Source organism: Plectrocnemia conspersa, unplaced genomic scaffold (genome assembly GCF_051122295.1).
Source record: "Plectrocnemia conspersa isolate PC_06_02 unplaced genomic scaffold, ASM5112229v1 ptg000008l, whole genome shotgun sequence".
Lineage (NCBI taxonomy): Eukaryota > Metazoa > Arthropoda > Insecta > Trichoptera > Polycentropodidae > Plectrocnemia > Plectrocnemia conspersa.
In genome coordinates this window covers 5,533,552-5,556,185 of record NW_028277172.1, presented here as the reverse complement: position 1 = coordinate 5,556,185, position 22,634 = coordinate 5,533,552, and the positions used below count along the sequence as shown (strand labels likewise).

At 30.0% G+C, this 22,634-nt stretch overlaps 1 protein-coding gene across 9 annotated transcripts in view; it reads left to right on the top strand.

The window, feature by feature from the left end:
* brp (ELKS/RAB6-interacting/CAST family member bruchpilot) overlaps window positions 1-22,634 on the top strand; it is a 105,922-nt gene that overhangs the window by 1,620 nt on the left and 81,668 nt on the right. The gene's annotated exons all lie outside the window — the stretch shown is intronic.

Below are 22,634 nucleotides of genomic sequence, written 5' to 3'. Positions count from 1 at the left end.
AAAAATCGAAACATACTCCAACGGGAGCCGTTAGTAGAATTTTTTTTAAGGTCCGACTTAAATGATTTAAAAATTAAAACTTGTAATACTTTTACTAAAATACTTTTTTACGATTATTCTTTATGTTTATCATTTTTTTATATCTGATTCCAAAAATAATGTATTTTTGGAACCAGTAAATTATTTATTGCCGTTTTTAATATCCGTTTTTTTTAAATATTTTTCCCACCTAAAAACTGTTGCATGTATCTAAATATATGATAGTTTTATTATTTAACAAATCTATATGCAGATGACATAGATATATCAGGTTGTTTCATAAGCTTTTGTGTTTTTAAGATTTAAAAATTAAAACGTGTAATACTTTTACTAAATTATATTTTCTTCATCTTTTTCTACAATTATTCTCTACGTGGTTATCATCTTTTACATCTGATTAAAAAAAATGTATTTTTGGAAGTAATAAATTCTTTAATCTTGTTTTTTATATCCGTTTTTGTAAAATATTTTGTACCCAAAAACTGTTGCAGGTATCTAAATTCATGCTAGTCGTTTGGAGCAATGTCTGAAGAATGCGGTGGATGAGAAAGGAGCTCCCAAGAAAATTCATTGATTTTTTTTTATCGTCTTCTTGGGTATATGTGGGCAAGCGCTGTCTTGGTGTGAAATCACCTTATTTAATTTATAAGAAAGGGTTATTTATGGTCTGAGCCGCTTTTAAACGAATTAACTAAGCACACTATATATCTGTCGTAATTGTTTGCTTATAATCCAATAACTCATAATAAAGTATGCCTTCATATACCACCAAATGCATAACATTATATTATTGGGGTGCTATCCTGGTTGGAATTAGGGGTTGATTGCCGCTCATCGTGTGATAAAGTATAGTATCCACTGCTCATCTTCAGCATCAATTCGACTCAAAAATAAATCTTTCTGTTCTAGAATCATTAATTATTGTCACATTGAGATTCGCTGCGTGAGTTTTCCTCAGACAATATATAATACACCCATATTCTGCAAATTATCACCTTTCCTAACTTTTTAAATATCTGAACTGATGTAAACGACACGTAACGCTTTTTTTCTAGCTTTTGTATCGTTAATCTCAGATATGATTTAATGACAGCCCTAATTACTCACTAACAACCGCCCTTACGTAAATATTCGACGTCAAAATATTCGGAACAAAATTTTTAAAACCACATTTGACACTTTCTAAATATAACAGTAGAGTTACAGATACTTTTAAATGCTACTGTCGCATTATTAACCGAGTTGAAACTTATAAAGCTTATTATAGCTTAACTGAGAATATTTTATCTCTAATGCCATTGTTAATTTAAGGTTAAAAATATCAGAACTAAAAATATACCATTACTGAATAGCATCATTGATACGACTTCTATTAACAAACACCGATCGTTAATTTATAAAAATGTATATTTTTTTGCAAATGTAGGAATGGGACAACCTGATACTTTTGAATGTGCCAATACCTTCATTGCTTAGTAAAATCGAAGATACTACCCCGTCGCAAAAAAGATACAATCAATATAGTCGTATCAGACCTGCGTCCATTTTTTATGGTTTGTTAACATTTGGGATTTTTAAAAGATGGCGTATAATTGCATATCGTATTACTATTATAAAACTTGGAAATCTATTGATCGTACGCCATATAATGCTTTATAATTAAAAAATAGATGTAACTTATTTTCAGATTTCATTCTGGTGCCACAATACTTAATTGTTGGTTTTGATTGTGGCACCCAATTGTAACACATTGGGCTTACGCCTCCCCTAGCTGCAAAACGACATTTATTGATTTTTAGCTATGTTAGCTATAAAATATATGTAACCGATTTCCAGATATCGATTTTAGTCTGGTGTCTTAATACTTATTTGTTTTGATTATTGTACCCAGTTGTAACACATTAGGCATACGCCTGCTCCATATGATGATTGCCAATCTGGTGTCTTGTAATGTTACAATATAACACATTAGGCTACGCTTGACATATTACAGAAACATATTTAAAAAAAATTGTAAGCCCAGATATATTAGAAGACTAACTTATTTTCTTATGCAAAGATTACTTCCTTATCTATTTTTTTCAGTCATGCGTCACCTTCCTTGATCCTAATAACATATGTAAGATGAAAAATGGAACATTTTATGCTATTTCACACAAATCAGGCGTCTAATTATAAATATAACCCATTTAATACTGGAAAAATCTTTTTTAGAAGCGTTTTCTATTGTATATCAAAACATAAATAGAATAAGCTTAAAGATATGTATTTATTTAAATTAAATTAAGACCATCGTGATCTAACATGATACCCCAATGCGTCACGATACTAAAAAAACAATACATAGTATTATTTCAATACACAAAAAAGAATAAATAAAAAATCGTATAATATTTTATATTATTAATATGGGACAGCTAATTATAAAATATGTTATTTTTACACAGCATTTTTATCGTAGTGATAATTTTCTTTTCATTTTAGCCCAAAGTAATCCCTAAGGGCTTAAGTCCTTAGAGTCTGGACGTTTTACACGACATATTTTTTCAGAGCATTTTATATTCTTTATATTAAAAAAGAATAAACCCATTCAACAACTACTAAGTTAGTAGTGAGACACCAGACTGAAATCAAAATTTGTAAACCTGTCATCTGTTTTAATTATTATAAAATATTATTACAACTTATAATCAAATATAGGGCGACACAACTTCAGTTTCCGAATTTATTTTAATAAAAAAATGTTCGATTAACCCTTTTATTGCAGCTGACATTTTTGCGCGCTATTTCAAAATTTGCTAATATGTGGGAAGTACCTATTTATGGCATAACATATTTAAATATTGTTTCAAAAAATGTTTTTCAATTTTAAATTATACAAAAAAAAAACATATTACATGACTCAAAGGTTCATGACTGGCGATTTTTCTGACGACTTTTATATGTGTCATCCGCGGTCGAAGGGTTAATAAAATAAATCCAACGATATACTTAAGTTTGTAAGTTTTTTTTAATATTTAGAATATGCATAATCCGAACTTTTTTTAAAATAAAACAAATTTAGAATGTCTTCGATTTTTTTTATTACTTGAACATTTTATTTAACCACTTAAACGCCAGCGATTCGCCGGTGCGTCATCTATTATTTTTTTTTAAATTATATTTTAAAACAAGTTAATGAATTATTTACAAACTATATTTTTTTAATTATTAAAGATTATTGTACTAGATGTTTATTTTTAGAAAGAGATACTCACCCGTTAGGAGAAACAACAGGTGACTCACTAAAAAGTCGCTGGCGTTTACCAGTGGCGTACGGTGGGTGTTAATATTGGGTGTGCTATAAAAAATAAAAAAAAACGTACATTTTTTCATTTTTATTAGCCGAGGTTTTGGCATGCCTAAACTGCCTTACAGCTTTTCCCCATATATAAATAAATAAATAAACATCAAACCTAATCTAAAATATTATTATATAAAAATATCAAATTTCCAATAAACATAAAATTATAATTATTTATATATAAAATCTAATCTTCTTTCTTTGATCATAAATTTTTCTATCACGCTGTCATAAAAAGTGCTCTTCTTTTTAATATCCATAAGGATCCCTTTTTCTATTGAAATCAAGCTAAGGCCACATAGCCTTTCTTGGCCTTGGGTACTTCGATAACAATTATTAATTCGTTTCGGAGCAGAAAATGAACGTTCTGCTGAAGCAGTACTGCTTGGAGGAGTTAATATTAGTTTGCCTAATTTATCTATTTCCTGAAAACCTGACTCAAGATTATTTGTGTTCATAAATTGTACAAGCTCATGAACAGATTTCTCTGCAAATTCAGGCAAATGATAAAGAACAGCAAGCTCATTTTTTAAACTTATATAATCAAATAATGTTCCATAGAATTGTTGCAGTTTGGTAAGTAATTCATTTGGAAATTTTCATTTATATTGCTCATATTTTTCTTTCTCCAGAAGGTGAAAATATTCCAATTTGGACATTGAAGAAAAACGGTTTTCAATTTGCTTACATATATTATCAACTATTGTATTAAATAGTTAGCAAAACGCGTGCTTTTCTTCAACAAGCAAATCATTACTCAGTCTTGGATAATTTTCTTCCGTTACATGAGAATCCCATAATGTTTCATAATTATTTTCCTGTTCATGTATGAGTTGTTGCAAAATTTCGGTAACTTTCTTACAGCAATATAATATGTCAAAAGATTTGGATTGTAAAATGTTGTATAACACATCAGTTTTTCCAAAAAGGTTTGAAAATATGTGGAGAAGTTTTCTTGTTTCAAAATCTTCCAAAAAGATAAGAAAACCTCGTGCTTTTATTACAGTGTCGGGGTCCCATAGTTCACAATTTTTCACGACGTCTCGAAAAAAGTCCGTAAATTCATTTCTGTATTTTTGCACTGTGTTACTTAACCGTGATGTGTAATTCCATATTGTAGGTGTAACAGAAGGATGTCTTCTACCTACAAACTCTTGTAAAGCATTTATTCGTTTGGAAGATTTCGAAAAGAATACAGACAATCCATTTAAAGTTTGAAAGAATGATTTGCACACTTTTATATTGGAAAGACCTTGTTGTAATGTTAAATTCAACATATGAGCATAGCAGTGTGTAAAAATGGCCAATGGATAAACTTCGAGTACTTTGGCTTGCAAACCATAAATAAATTGGGAAGAGGTGGACGTAGTTTGCCAATTTTGATTATCTTCAATTTAATTTCATAACTTCTTTTTGAAAATGGATTATTCAAAATATCTTCAACATTATTCTTCATAATTTTTGGGGTAAATAAAAAAAATATAATCTAGAATAGAAAATTAAATATTGATCATATGTAAATAAGATAATAAACTATTTTACGCCAAAATATAAAAAATGAGTGACCTGTTATTGTGATATAATGTAATAAAAAAGCAGCGACAAACGCAAGAGTTTTTGAAGTACGCGCACCAAATTCGAGACCAATTTTACTACTGAGCGCTGCCAGCCGACAGATCGACTTCAGCCGTTAAATCTCGGAACAATTTACTTTAGTCGGCCGCCGCACTCAAGGTCGGCGCGCCACATGAGTAATACATAGCGTGTCGGTCGCGCGGAAACTTTTAGAGCGACTGATAAATACCAATGCATACTATACACTGCATATTAAAATTTTATAATTTTGCATACTACTGTATGCAAAATGATGTCGCTTTATGCCCTAAATTTTCTAAATTTCTAAATTTATATTTTAGATGGTTTTGCGGGTGTGCGCCGCACACCTAGCACACCCTGAATATACGCCCCTGGCGTTTACAGGGTTAAAAAAAAGGTCGGAAATTAAAGTTGAATCACCCTTCACTATGCACGACCTAGCTAGATTTTATTTTAATTATTCATTTTCTTACAAATCGTTCAATGATATTTACACAAAATGTTATATCCGGGTTTCTTTGGTCAAACAGGCATTAACAATCTACCACATTTGTGTTCTAACAGTTAAATTGGGTAAACATGATAAATAATATATAATATATAATTAGGAGGATAAGTATATTTAAAATTATATAATTCTGGCAACCCTGTTCTTGGCCAAACCCTTCGCCCCTACGTCTTACGCTTCAACATCGTTTCTTTCGTACTTTGTAATCCAATAACGGCCTGAGAACACTCGAAACTTAAACCGCAGTACTAGTACTAAGCGCGTTAAACAAATATTTTACATAACCAAAACCAACACGTCACGTAGGCACTGTGCAAATTTTGGGAACCCTTTGACATCCTCCCTTAAATTTGAATGTCAAAGGGTAGATTAAAAAAGACTTGTTGCTCGCATTATTTAATTATATAAGTTCGATCGAATCCGATCCTGCGCACAAAACCAACGACATATCCGCAGATTTGGGACTAAAGACATGCATAAATCAGATTTTTTATTCAAAACTTTTATTTCTGTTATGAGAAGCGCTTTTCGCTAAGAACCCCAATAAATACTTGTTTAATCCGACATTTTAAGTAGGCTGTAACTCGTCCTTAACAAAACTCAACTTTGAGCACAATAAAAAATGGACATACACAGAGACACAGAAATGCCACTTCAATAGACTTAGTCGCTGAATTTTATAAATTCAATTTCTAATTCTTCGACACATTTTATACAACCCTCCTTTGAAACTTTGCATTAATTAAAATTAAAATCATATTTTTTATAAACTATTTTTTCAAATACACATTACATTTTTGTATATTTTTAATAATTTAACGCTGTTGCAATACATCATTCAGCCATTAGCGTTAGCAGTGTGTATAACAATACTTCAGACAAGTACTTACTGTCAATATGTAACGATAATTTGCTTCAACTGATAATGATAATATCAAAGGATTTCTAAATAATCGTGTAGCTCTGATAAATATTTTTTAATTATACAAATTCTTAAGTGTAAAATTCAATTATACAGTAAAAATCAAACGAAATAAATAAATCAAGACATCTTGAGGTAAAAAATTTTTTGTGAAATAATCGGCTTATGAAACATCATAAAATTCATTAATTTAAAAGGGTCGCCATACTCATAAGAGTTGTATTATGACCCTAAAGTATCTTATATATTAGATTAAATTAAAATTAATCCTATTTTAATGTCATATCACAATTGTGATTCAAAAAAAAATTGTGATATAATTTTTCAAAAATGGCTCCCGTGGTCATTACAATGATTAAAAAAAACAGTTTTTCACAAAAAAAATAGAAATTATTAAAGTATATAAAATGTTTAAGTAATTTACACTGCAATAAAATCTGGCTTTGAAATATTTAATAATAATTCAACGGAAAAAATTGTATGCTTAAAAAAACGGCTACCGTGGCCATTGCAATTGTTTTATGACAATAAATCATAATATTTAAATTTAAAAAATTCTATATATCAGTATTTAAATCGCTTAAAAAAGTTATTAAATAAATATTATTTGATTTTAAATTAGGAAACAAATACATAACCTTGTTTTTAAAACGTCTGCCATGCCCGTTACAATCGTGTTATAAATTTGAAGCATTCATAAAATTGTTTAATAAACGTTAAGGTAAAATCTAGCTTAAAAAAATATGTGGTAGTTAAAAAAAAATATTTCTTTATAAAACGGCTTCCGTGGCCATTACAATGACTATGCCGTTTAATTAATATAATAATAAATATTTATTACATTTAAATTTATTTGTTATTATTGCAATATTTCGACATTTAAATCCTGGTATGATTATATCAATATACATTTTTTTTCACAAAAAAAAATACAAAAACAGTATTTAATTTTATTTGATTTGACATTCAGGAACAAATAATATTTTAATTTTTAGAAACGGCTGCCATATCCATTTAAATGTTTTTTACGGCATTTTTAGCATATAAATACGAATAGGTAAAATCTGAGTTAAATATTTACTAAACAAAAATAATTTAGTAGTATATTTTTTTATAAAACGGCTTCCGTGGGCATTACAATGATTACTTAACGTTAATTTTTTACTTGGATAAAAAATATTTTACAATAAATTGTGTCAGTATTTAAATGTCGTCATAAAAATTCACTTCTTTCCATATAAAATTAAAAACAAATCATATATTACATTTTCGTTTTATTTTTAATTATCTATTACTAACTATTATTTTCAGAAACAGCTGACATGCCCATTACAATATTGTTATTGCACCTTTAAACATTTATAAAATAATTAAAACACTTTTAGGTAAAATCTGGCTTATAAATATTATATATAGTAAAATATTACATTAAATTTAAATAAGAACCTGTTCTCATGGCCATTACAATGCTTATATGGCATTAAATCTTAGCATTTATAATAAAATTCTAAAAATACTATCTTAAGTTTTTTTTATATATCTCTGTGTATTGGAATTTACATGCTGTTTTTTTTTATTTTATATATTCAGTGCTTGTCGTGAAAATCCCACATGACTTTTATAACAAATTTCTTATTTAATTTTGCTTGAAGTTTAAGAAGCAACATATAATATTTGGATTTCAAATTTTTAAAAAGTAGAAGAAAAACTGATAAGATTTTGATAAAATTTAAATTAAATATGTATATGCTTATGTTTACATAATTATATGAAAAGTATATATTATTTATACTATTTATTTATATTGAAAACATTTTTTGTAATTTAAATTTTATGAAATATCTGTCCCACAAGAACTCCCAAACGGTGTACAGTAGCTACGTGACACTTGCACGTATCATTCTAGCTGCCATTTTAACTTTTAAGTTGACAGTTGAGTTGAACAGCGACGTGCTGACGATCAATTACGTGAAGACAAGAAACTAAATATATTATATCTAGCCAAGTAATAAAATATACTTGTAATAACGGGTTAAAAAAAATGAATTATTTGATCAGTTTCAAACTATCTATATCTATATACACCAAAACGCGTTTACTTCAAAGGATGATTAATGTTTTTAACCTATATTCCCTGTAACAAATTTTAAACAAATCGGATACTTCTTCGTACAAGCGAGGCAAAGTATACTCAAAATATTTTTCGAGAGGAATTAAAGCTTGTTACTCTTCCCAGTTAGGAGTTGTGTTAACTACTGACCTCGGCCCGTACATCTGTTCTACGAATTATTCGGTTTAAGTGCGTCACGTACTAATTGAAGCGCTTAAAACCCGACGACCCTAACGACTCTATAGAGAATATGACCCGTGAAGAACAACTCAAGGTCTTTAAAATATTGAAAATATTCTCAAATACCCTTGTCAAACAAAGGCGTCATATTTATGTAAAAAAATGACATGAGCGATTGATATTTTAATAAAGAGAGACGCTCCTTAAAAAAGAGCTATATAAAATTTTCAACAGTATATAAAGTTGGTTAAAAATAAGAGACACTTTGTTGAGTGGTGCTCTCTTTTTATAATATTTATTTCCTTCGCATGTCAGCTATATTTGTCTCATATTTTTTATTTTTTTTTTAATTTACTTGGTCATCTCAATATATTTCATTGCAATATTCATATAGGCATATTTTAGAATCCATAAACTTTTATGGCTTATAAGAGTTTGTTTTTATCTTATTTTTAAATTTTTAGGCAATAAAATATTATTTGTAAAACACCAATATCATGGTGACTGTCATGACAGGTTTTAGTGAACTATTAACACGGTTTACGTCCGCACTGTTTCACGGCAACTAACTAGTTAATTAAATTGTTGTCGTCAGTATATGAGCTATGGTAATCGTCGCTCCAATAATCGCTCATTCTAGTGTACCACGTGGATCCAATCTGAGACCTCTATTTTTTTGCTCCTAATCAAATACATACACGTGGCAATTAAGAAATTGTCAAAGTATGCAATAGATGTCGAGGATGCTCAGCTTCATTGTCCTAGCACGTAAAAAACACAAATACCGCGTTTATGTGAGTGTAAAAGTATTGGTTTTTATTAAAATGTAGAATTATTAATTAAATCCGAATTTTAATAATAGTTACATTCAAAATTCCATTTCAACACTGACCAATCTCAACAATTCGTCATACTCTCAATTAGCGAAAGGTCTATGTACCTATCATGGGTCGGCTAGACTAGTCACAACTTTCAATTCAATAATCAATTTCTAGCCGGAGAAAAAATAGTTCACTACCCCTTTTTCTGTGTTGAATTCTCGTCGAAATTTTACGGCTGTTGAAGAATGTCTGCGAGGAAAAGTTTTTAATTCGCTATGGAGGTATTCAAATTAAACGGCACGCTCGTTAACCCTTTGCGGGATAATTGAGATTTTTTTGCAAACTTTTTGCTGTTGTTATATAAATGCGATTCCACGCCGATAAATTTAGGTATAAATAGGTATATAAATAATGTAAAATTTTCACAGTATTGGAACGAAGGCTTGGGGGTTGACATGTGTCGGGAAAACCGTGAACGGTGTCGTTTGGTGATATCGCTGAAATTGTTTTCAAATGTCAGTTTGGTGGTAGTGGGCTTCGATGCAGTAGTTAACACTTTTACTTTATTTGAAAGGGTGCAAGGATAGCTATTTGATTTAATAGGAGGATTGTAATAATTTACTATGTATTTACATTAAATGTAGTATTAGGAAAATGAGTCAAAGAACATAAACTTGTTCTTGCTATTTTTTATTGTGAAGGTATATTATCAATTTTTTTGCTGGTATAAACAAGCCCTTTTGATTTATCTCACGCTCAATAAAAAAAATTAGTACTAAATTAGTTTCAAAAAAAGTCACGTAATTATACAGTAAAAAATAAAATTAAAAAAAGGCGAATATAGATGCAGCATAGAATGAATACAAACATATAAAAAACAGTTTTAGGAAAATCTTTTAATTTATCTCTTACTGTATGACTTATTTCGTGGCTTGTTTTAAAAAATAATTTAGCACTTTAAGAGTTAAATAATTATTTTATTAAATATTTTTTTAAATTAACCAAGAAAAAACTTAAGTAATAATGTTTACAATACGCAGACATCCTTGCCTTTATCTCTACAAGGTAAATATGGAAACTGCAATAAATAAGAGGCAAACGTCTAATTCTTGGGTGTATATATAGACTTTTAAATTTACTAAACATAGAACGGAACTGAGATCCAAAATCTTGCTGCCATTACAGTCTTTGAACCAATATTTACAAAAATATTTTTTTTACAATATAAACAGCTAATTTTTGGACTGGTTATAACATACGCTTGCTCGGTGTAGAGTAACACTAGATTTTTTTTTCTTAATTCTAATTCATTTAATGTAAGGCAGTAAAAATAATATACCATACACCAAAATTAAAAATATTAAGCAAGACCCCCAAATCTTCAAAATTAGTGACTACAATAAAATTAAAATCAAATTTGAGTATAAACATAAAATGACTAAGCACATGTTGCTATTAAGGAATAATTTTATTGAATAATTATTAAATATATGTATTTCTTTATATATAAATTTATACATTTAGCTCAAGGTCCTCATTCAATATTTTTTTATTAATTTTAAGCTCAATAATTAAAACAATTAATTTCTGTTAATATATTTTTTATTTTACTTTGAAGAGAGTTTTGTATTTTTTTATAATTTTATCTGCTTTTTTTTAAGTTTTCTTTTAACTTTTTTAAATACGTGTATTTTTTTAAATTAAAATTGTTCAATGAGCTTCTGCTTGGATAAGCTATAATATTTGTTAACGTCGTCAGTAAAAATTCATAAGACACAAATCATACAGTTTTATGAGAACCTTTTAGCGAGTCTTTTGCAAGTAGTTTCGTTGCAAAAAATTTGGAAATGAGTTGAAATTCTGCAAATGCAGTTTTTATTCAAAGAAAAATTTAAATCTTTTTTGGCTACATGTTACATATTTTATTTATTAACTTTTTAAGTTAATATGACAGAATACTGCGAAATTACTTAAAATTTTTTGTAAAACTAAAGCCCAACTTGAATAATATATAAAACGTGTTTATTTTACGATAATGATCAGCAATTTTTCTCCCAACTTTGACAGAATTGGAACCAGTCATAGACAATTATTGTTTATTTTATCACGATTAGTTTTTTCTTCGGAAATAAAATAGTTTTACTACAATAATTTGTAATCACACACCAGCAGAGCAATGAATCACAATTGTCCAGCCAACTTTTGACAGTTATAACCGGCGTGTGACACACCGTAAAGCCCCTACTACACGCTTGATTTTTAACGGATATATTGGCCCACTAATGGAAAAGTCCGAGCCGGGGGAAAACTGTTGGAAAATTTTATTAGTCCCATTACGATTTTACGGCCCCAGAATAAATTGGAAAAGTATCGCTGCAGAGGGATTATCGAATTGCGGGCCTCTAATTGTTGCAGATGCGCTCAACCAGCGGTCCATGAATTTGTATTTGAATGTTATATTTTATGTAGAAATATGGAGAAGAGAAAAAACGGATCTGGTGATACTCCTATTTATTAATATCAATATTTTTGTTTTTTAACAGTTTGGTACATGTTATAGGTACAATTTGCTACAATATCGAAATAGTATCGTATCTCAATATGGCTCTTGGGAGTTGTCTACGTGATCTACTGATGTCTCTCGTAAGCATCTGCCAGAGACTCCAGAGTTTGCCTCAATATATACAAATGTCACATATGTTATATTGATCGTTAGAGACAGCTTTATTCAATCGTTTACGAACCAATTCCATCGCTTCTTGAACACACCATCAAAATGTATTTACGCCTTAAAATAAAACAATTTCCAGATGGCTACTTTGGCGATCGGTAACCGATGAGTTCTAAAAGAAAAACGTATTATTTAGCGCGCATCTTCTCATACAAAGAGTTATTTTTATTAGTGGGTTAAATGGACGTCTCAGTAACCAAAACGTTTGAAGAATAATAATAATAGACACAGTGTCGAACGTATTGTCTCTGGCGCGCATCTTCTTATACCAAATATTGTTTTTTTTTTGTATCTGCAATATTTCTTATTGTTCCTTTTGATTTTCCGACATCTCTTTTATATTGTGTAATATGTAAATTTTGAACTCTAACGAGTTTCCTAATTATTAAGGGTAAAAAAAAATTGTTTTCGTTGTTTAAGTGGTCATTATGGTGACCTATAAAAAGTGACCAATAGTTGCAGTTGGTTCAAACCCTACAATATCTCAATCGTCTTATAATGGTCACTTATTTTCAGTTCCACTGTAAGATGGAAACAATGGTAGTGTTTTTAACATTTTTCTAATAATAAGCAGCGAAGATAAGCAACAGATTGATAATGAATATTATGGCGTACGGCAAGGTTGCATCTTTTACCCATCTAAAAAGTACATGAACACTTATGAAAGACTTCAAATTAATATCCTAAAGACTGAATTTATGATAAACATAAAAAATCTAATATCAAAATGAGTGGAAAGAGTGATTAAATTATGTATTTGGAATATTGATATGTAATTTAAACTAATTTTCTCATCTAAAATTATAAACCTTGCCTGGTTGAATTCAGGCCTTTAAAACTTTCAAAATATTTTGCTACTGAAATGTTAAATATTCTCTGATTAGAAAAGTTACGAAATTAATACGACTGTAAATTAATAATAACATATTTAAATAAAAAATAGTATTTGATTACAAAACAGCAATTTGTAATTGTTTTATTTATGGTGAATATTTGCTTAGTTAGGTGGGGCTCCAAAAATGGTCTGAAAAGCTAGAAATAAAAAAAAATTTAATTTTCTAACACCTAGAAATTGCACAAATGTATGCAGACTCTCTAAAGGCATTAATAATCATATATTACCGCAACATAAAATCTTTTTTATTAGCTTTGAAACACACAATCATGCTGTACGTATTTATTGTAATTATCGGATGGTCGTTCACGGATGTATTTGTCCCGCAGCTAAACAATAACGTGACTGGTCTTAACTTAGCATTCTCTCTAATCGTCTAAAGAGTAGTATGAAGGGTGTGACACTTGATTACTACCGATCATTCAGCGATCCAACTTTCAGACGAGAATCACTTTCAAACATATGCCACAAACTTCATATGACTCAAAAAAAATATCAAATGCACATTTTTATATGAGCTTTGAACATATGTCGGGAGGTAAATATGTTTATCATATCTAGACGAAACTGCCGGGCAAATCTGAATGTTTTATCCTATTTCGCGGTCTTTTTTATTATACCGATGCGACCCTTTCGCTCGTGGGTCGTAAATGATAAAGCGAAACGGGCCACGGGGTGAATGTGAAACCATTACGAAAGGTTCGACGCCTCTGATAAGCCAGAAGTCGCCAGCCGTTTTTTCACCGTCGCCGCATTTCTAAATTTTCTATCCAATCCCGGAAGATCTAATTCAATTTTGCCCCCACGAGACTATTTTTACACTATGAAATGATTGGCTTAAAATTTTGATTTTGGAAATTTAACGATCAAAGTTAAGGGTCCCCGGATGTTTGTGGTTGTTGGTAAGCGCCTTTAAATATTAAATTGTAGCCGTAATTAAGTTTTATCTTTTGAAATTTCCCCTGGGCGAAGCATAATTGAATACGCCCGTACTGCACTATGACCTAGTTCCATATTGAGATCGTTCAAGTGCTATCTAATTGCATTTGCATCTGATGTGGTTCTGAGAGCTAAAGAAATGTAAAATACCTTATTTATTTATTAAAAAATAAATAAACATAGCTATACTAAATCGCATTTATTTATATAAGTCAATACTTCTTTATTGCTTTCAGATATATATTATTTTGTGTAAACACGCTTTATTTTACGATATATTTGGAAAACATTGAACAATATAAGCCTATGTATAAAAGAGGTTCTTATACAGAAAGTTTAATAATTTACAAGAGTTTTCTTCTTCCTTTATTGTAATAAAGGAACCGAGGCTTGAAAATACTTGATACAACTCTTATAACGAAGGAACTTAAATAACTTCATATAAAAAAAGTTATGATACTATGCTGCAAAACAAGCAAATTTATAATTTTTTATATCTGTTGAAAAATCAACAGTGAGTATATAAAAGTAGTGTAATTGAAGCGGAAAGATTTCTATGCAATACCTATTAAATAGTGTAACTTATTTTTAAAAGCATTAGTACTAAACTTAAATATTTATTAATCTAATAATTTGTATTTATTAAAAAAATATTATCGGTTATAATGCGTGATAATAATATTGTTATATTTTATAGAATCAGACAACTGTTATAAAATATATTATAAAAATCAGCGTTTGTTACAAAAATATATTTGCGGCCCACAAAATTAATTTATTTACAATAAATTAAAACCATTGTTACTATTGACTTGGAAGATCTAGGTTCGAATACAATTTGGACCTAAATGTTTTTTATTGTTACTGGGAAATCAGAACTAGTGATTATTATATAATTGTAATTTTAATCAGTCACAGAGAAGGTTTATCTAGATATTTTTAATCTCACAGGCTCACAAGCTAAATAAACATAAGATCATAAATATTGAGTATATGTAGAAAATTTTCCAAAAATAAGCATTTTCAGTTCATAGAGAATATCTTACATCAAAAAGTTTTATATATTAAGGTTAAGATATTTATGCTATCATTAAAATCAATTTAAGATTGTATATGAAGCAAAATTGCGGTGAAAATATTGATCTAATATAAAACAGATAAAAATCAAAATCGGGCATTGTGTTTCGTACATACATATATAATTTTTTATTAAAATATTCTGGTTTTATATTAAAAAAATATTAAATTTTATTTTTAGATGTTTGTATCATTGCGATTTTTAGTTATCTTTCTTTATATATAATAGAAGAATATTTTATCTGTATATCCGCAAAAAATTTTAAAATTATTTTCTAATAATTATTTAATTTTTTTTATATTGCTTTGTGTATTTTTTCGAGATTTACAACTACAATTATTCCGTGAAACATTTAAATTCCATAGATACATACCGATACAGAAATAATTGAAATCAAATTAGATCATTCAAACATATTTTTAAGTATTATATGTATCAATGTTTTATGGTTTACTCCTTACAATCGTTTAGTACGAGATTTTTGGCGCGTGTAGATAAAAATCTAAAGTGGGTTACACAGCCTAATAAATAAAAATAAGTATTTTTTAAGTGGCATACACTGTGTTATATTAATATTATTATGGCTTACAATATTACAAAAAAATACTAGGTAAAATCGTGACATTGCATTTGTGTATGTTTTTAATTCTGGAAGCTGTTAATAGCATTTCATTATTGTATTATTTAATAAATACATATTTCAATGGTCTGAGAAGTAAACAAAATAAAATATTGGTTTTTTATCACCCGTTCTAATGTTATTTAATCTTAAAATGTTTACCAATACGGTGGCAAAATCTATCGATGCAATAACTCAAGTAAACGTCGTATATATATATAGATTTTGAGAAAGCTTTTGACAAGATTTGTCATGGGTTATCTTATATATAATTGTTCTAAGCCGTAAAAATTATATGCTCAATATTCTACTCTTGAAATCGTATAGCTTTGTATGAACGGTGTGGGTACTTCTCGGGCACTACGCCCGCGTCCCGTAGTTGCTCGGGAGTTTCAGCCCATGGGCAACTGAGCTAGGCCAGACCTCCTTCCTTGGTCGTCGCGATTGACGACCGTGGACGGGTCTACCGTCGCGAAATGCTGTTGATGGTCTCCGGCATCACTAACCGTTGGTGACAGAGTTGGATAGGAAAAATGGAGGGGAGGGGGTAGTTTACGGGCATTCGCGCTCCGCTTACCATGGGTCTCTTGGAAGAGAATAATAAAAGACAACCTTAAAAAAAAGGGGTTCTTTTTATCACCTACTTTTTATTTTTTAATTTTTTAGTTTGGCGGCTTAGGCATGCTGTGTATATTAATACACGTAAACAAAGAAAATATATTTAATTGTAATAATGAAAATAAAATTTGAATTTGCTCTGATTGATTTTCGAGCCGCCGGTAATGCGTTCTGTTGTTTCGACCAATGAAAAATAAGCATTCAAATATAAAACAAGATGGCCGACAGTACCGTGACAACAGTTTTATTATTTAATAATAAAATTTTGTTACGCGACAACTGAATATAAATAATCGGATTGCAATTTAACTAGGTGTGTTATAACTATGAAAATTAAATATATACATAATGTGTTGAGGATTAGAAGAATACATTGATTAAACTAGATAAACAATCATAAAACAATCTTCGTAATTAAATCTTCAAATTTTGAATTCCCGGCGACGGGTTCCGAGGCCGAAAAGTAAGTTTTTCCTTTTATAAATAATCGGATTGCAAATTTACTAGGTGTGTTAGAACTATAAAAATTAAATGTATGTATAATGTGTTTAGGATAAGAAGAATACATTGATTAAATTAGATAAACAATCATAACACAATCTTCGTAATGAAATCTTCAAATTTTGAATTCCCGGCGACGGGTTCCGAGGCCGAAAAGTGAGTTTTTACTTTTATATTACATAAACATTATCATTGCTTCCGATTTAATGCACATATACGTTAGATTTTAAAAATTGCAAATAAACCAGGTACATTTTAAACGCGAACGTGTATAATAATATCTAATATTTTATCGCAGTTTCTAGAATTAAGTCTCTCACCTGCTCACCTGCTGCAAGCGAACGTGTAATATACCCTTAGTATGTATGAGGATTGAATGCTAATGTCGATCAAATCGGCGCTGTCGCAGTGTAAACGCTATATATATCAGCCAACGGACAGCTTATAAATGTGTAGTTTCTTGGATGTTATCTAATAAACGACATTTTACAATGATTATAAATATGTGATTGCATACCTAGAATAATCGTTAGTCAAAATTTCTAAGAGTGGGTTATTTTTAATTCGATGTGACAAAATATGTATACGTCATGGTTTTTATTCAATTTTAGTTCTGTGCCATTATTCCTCTTTCGAAATAGCCAAATTCAAGATATTCAGTTACATCAAACTTATGTAGTATGCTCTCTTCTGTTCACACTTTGTTTATATATACCAATTCTAAGTTGCAGCCATATAGGTCATCAAATTGTTCCATCATTGCTTCTAAAAAATAATTAAAAACAATAAGAGCTTTATCAAACGTTAAACATTGAACACATTATTACTACTAATATAATCCATAAATTAAATTTAAACGACAACCGAAGAACAAAATTGTCGCAATGTGTCATATATTAATTGTTTGCCATACGTAAATGTTATTAGATCTATCATTGCTTCTGAAAATTAACTGTAAACGATACTATATAGTGGGTAAAATGTAACTTTTTGTTTACCCTAATACGAGATTTTTTATTATTACTAGCATTGTAATATGTTTAATTAACTTTAGTATGTATACCTTTAATTGCCCAATCACCGCTGTTTGATTTTTAATATCAGATCCTGGAAAGTCAATATTAATTTTGTTAGAATAACCGTGATATATTATTCATATAACCAAACACTTACTGGCACACTCATAATTTATAGTTTTGATTATATTGTCTATAACTCCAAATGCTATATCACTTTGAATCATCTTCAATTGAAACTCTGTAAGAAAAACGCCGTGATTATAACATATTTCAGTTTATTTAATTGCACAAAAATGGGCGCAGCGAGCGCTTGCCAGATGACAGAAGAACTGTCACATGTAAGCAAATTTGAAAGGGAAATCCCCGGTTTTGGGCGGGCTTGAGAACGAACTACGAAATTGATTTTATCGATTTAAATTGTAAAACACTTATCAAAATATGTATAAAAAACATCAAATTCTAAAAAAAAATATTTTTTTAAATATGTTTAGTTTATACGGGATTTAAAATATAATTTAAATAATGTGATGATCATTTTGACTTTCATCAGAGATATCGTAATCACTTTTAAGAGCAATTCTCTCTACATGTAAACGAATGCTCGGCTTTCGATCCGTCAGATATTTGTGTCCTCTACGACACTTCAGTCTGAAGCATTCTTAAATCAGGATATATTATTTGGAATTCCCGAATAATATATCCACACAATACTAGTTATATTAGAATTAATGTGACACGTGTAGAGATGTAGTCACAAATGTTGCTCCCATTACTTCTACGAGATCCCACTTCCGCAATGTCGAAGTATACTAACTACTCAGGAACATTTTAGAATCAGAACTAATAATTATATAAATTTATTGATAATAAATTGTATTTAAGTTCAGAGCAGCATTTTATTTTATAATAAATCCCTGAATAAATATATCAGAAACAAAGAAAAGGGATTTGCAGTATTTTACTGTAAGAGAAAAACACAACTAGACGAAGATTACGCTACAAAATAAACATAAATTTTTGCTTAGTATTATTACGTTATGTTACTTCCCTCATATTATATAACTTTTCAACGTGAAAGCACCAATTTCTCCTTAAGTATTACAATAACTCTCAGGCTTAAACGCGCATTGGTAGTCGCCGAGTATAGCCTCAATATAAAACCTCCATAATCTGTACAGTTTTTCCCGTTAGCATGTGTATGTATTATATATATGTATGTGTATGTGTGTCACAGTCAAGTATCGAACATATATCACCGCCCGCGTTCTCGCAGAACAACACGGAAAATCCTTTTTTTTTCTCACTTTTCCGACAATTTTCCGCCGTTCCGGAGTTCCGATATTAAATTAATATAACCTTTTCCACAGAGGCGACACAGGAATTTTCATCTGTGAACACAAGCGGCGCCAATGTATGGCGATTTTCCGCATCCGCGTAATAAGATTACGCTCTACATATAAATTATTACGGTCTCTCGTTTCTACCACTTTTATTCTTCTCTCAGTAAAAATTGCTCAAACGAGCAACGAGTGTTCTCTCTTTCTCTTTCTCTTTCTCTAGAGACAAGTGTTTGTTTTGTTTAATTTTATCTTTATATTTGTTCTCGATGCTGTGAATATCTCTTCGTTTGTAACGGATCTGTGTTTATACTCCCGTTCTCTGTTATTTATACCAAGGACGTGTTTTGAATATTATTATGGAGATTAATGTTTTTTTTTTCCTATTGATATTTGTTGTATGAATCACTTTGTTTATTTGTGGTAAAGTCCTATTTTTTATTTATGTATTTTCAATAAAGCTCGATGGCTTTCGAATAACAAGACCATTATTTTATATTTATATCTCAACTGCTTAAAATATTAATATTAGTGATATAATATATTTAGTTAGTACAAAAGTTTTGCCATTTTTTATGATGCAAAAAAAAATATTTTTTACTCTGAATTGATAAACAATATCTGTTTTTGAACTATTATATTGTATATGAGACTCTTCCTTGCAACAGTAGAGAGCCATAATATTTTTTTTGTCTGTCATAATAAACGACACTGTTTATTTTATTAATTTCTTAAAAGTAATTCAGCAGCTGTGGCAACCAAAAATATTAGCTACGTGACACAGAGGTGGCTTAATAAAATTTGATCCATTTTTTTTATTTGTGAATAAATGACATACCTGGCGACTTTCGAAGCCTGATAAATTTAAAGGGCATAATTGCCATTGCTTCAATTTAAAATAATATTGAGAACACACAAAATATAGGAGTCAGCCAGTTAACTGTTGTGAGACATTTGCATCTCATAATTATAATTTCATTATGAAGATTTGACACAAACTTTTAATTTAAAATAGAGAAAAATATTAAGCGGTTGGAAATAAAAGTAAAATAAATTGGACAATCAAACATTCATATTTATTCATAATTTTGCTGTGTGGAACTTTCTTGTTCGCAATTTCGTTTGCGCAATTGGACAAAAAAAATCCTAAAAGCAGAAATCAATGTAAAAAGTTAAAGTTTTGTATATGGTAGAAGTGCAAGGGTGTTGTGTATTATGAAATTTTGGAACATTTACAGCCAAACGTAATTGTGATAAATTAAGAACCCCGCCGCCAGCTTCTCCACCACCACTCGCAGAATATACTGTCGCTGCCACACAAATCAGAACTCTGAGGATCGTTCACTGACATCATCTCTCCGCCAGCTTCTCCACCACCGCTTGGAGAAAACATCTCGCCATTTATCGTCTGCCGCAATTGTAATTTAATATAATAAAACTCTAACTAGATTATAATAAGCGTCTCACTGGCCACGAAGTCACACCCCTAGGGTTCTCAAACCTTAAAATAACATACATATATCATAGAATAATATATATTCAAAAAAATATCACAAATAAGACATTAGCCTTAATAAATCCAATTTTACTAGCGCGTACGTGTCAACCAAATTTCAACCTTCTCGTAAAAATAAAGACCCTTCTATGAATCGAATTCACTTTTTTCAAATTGCGTTATCGTTGTTTTTTTATTATTATTCTTCTTCTTTCATTCAATGAAACTTGACAATGAAACAATGTTTTTTTTAACATAAAAAGTGTACACACGCGTGGGCGTAAAATATCAGACATATTATGACGATATTTTCATTCAAAGCTTCTGAATGTTTCTTCAATAAATATTTTTATGTATTATGAATAACGTCCGAAAATAACCCTTTGATGAAAATTCTAAAGCCTCTTTCAATGCGAATGTTTATAGAGTGTAAGGTACGGAAGTTATAACTCATACCAGTACTATTATTAACATCTATAGCCTATGGTTGTTTGTTCAGATTTTTGTTTAATTTCTTACGGATAACCTTTTTTTAGCACCTTAGTCGGACTGCGTAAATAATATTTTATCCGGAGAACCTTCTAAAAAATATTTTGATATGTTTTTTAAAAGGTTTGTTTTGAAACGTCGAGGATGCTCGGTTTCGCTATGCGGAGCGCTTGTCATTTTAATTATTTATTTGCAATTCATGTTCTGCACGATATGCTAGTTCAAAGTACTCCTTGTTATTTATTAATATATAATTAAAATAATATTTTTAAGATACAGGTCGTATTAATAATTGTATCCTAGTAAATTTTAGCCAGGGGCGTTTGTATATACCTCATTGTATTCTTGGCATAGCGTATATTCAATTAAGCACTTTTAAAAATTGTATAAGGGCAGTGTCAGCAACAGATCATTGCTCTGTGATTTTTGGTTGCAAGCTTTAGTGTCCTGGAGAGTCGCGATCACGCTCATCATTCTTGTCCGTTGCGGTCAGCACGTCAGCGCTTGAAAACGCGCCTTTTGCTTCTCAACGAGCCTGCCAAACACACTGTAACATATTTTCGGCGATAGTGATGAGGAGCTGGAAAAATTTATATTGGATGGTACTCATGCGCCCTAATTGCTTTTTTAATTATTATTTTTCAATATATTTTTGGAAAATTGTATAATAGTCAATCATGACGCATTAAAAAACTCTCTGATTTGCAGTAAAATTTAAAAATAAATAATATTATTGTTATTTTTTGTAACGAAACAGGCGTTAGGTCTTTTTTAGTTCCTATTAATTTAATTTTCTTTGTATTACCGGTATTGAAAATTCTGGTATTATTACAATCCCTAGTTAGTATTAAGGCAATAAACGTGCTGGTCTGATGATATATAATAAATATATAATGTTACATAGTTTATGTATAACTACTTACCTAAAAGTTTGTTGACGGATCGATGAAAAGGACCACTGGGGAATTTCTTGAGAAGATACCTTGAATAAAACGGTGTCTTCAATGGGGTGAGCCGGCCAAGGAAAAGATCTTAGCGAATGTAATCTTAAGTGGCTTCTGTTCAATGACACCCTGATGTCAGGCCAAGAATAAAAATAAGTGCGCTTACGTCTCTTTATTCTCAACGACCCAAGTTGATGAGAGATGAAGCAATACGCATACCCTGAAAAACGTATGATAAACTAAAGATTACAACCTTATTTTGTGTAATCTTTCTTTAATTTATTTTATCAAGTTTCATAATCTCTCGCGACGACGCGATCACAGCTCGCAAAGACAATTATTTAAATTTTCTCGCAGCTCCCAAAGCAATATCATTCGATCAAGTGAACGAGCCTTTAAAGTTACATCGCTCATCTGTTCTTTCATCCCCCGCTCCAAAACTTTCCGACC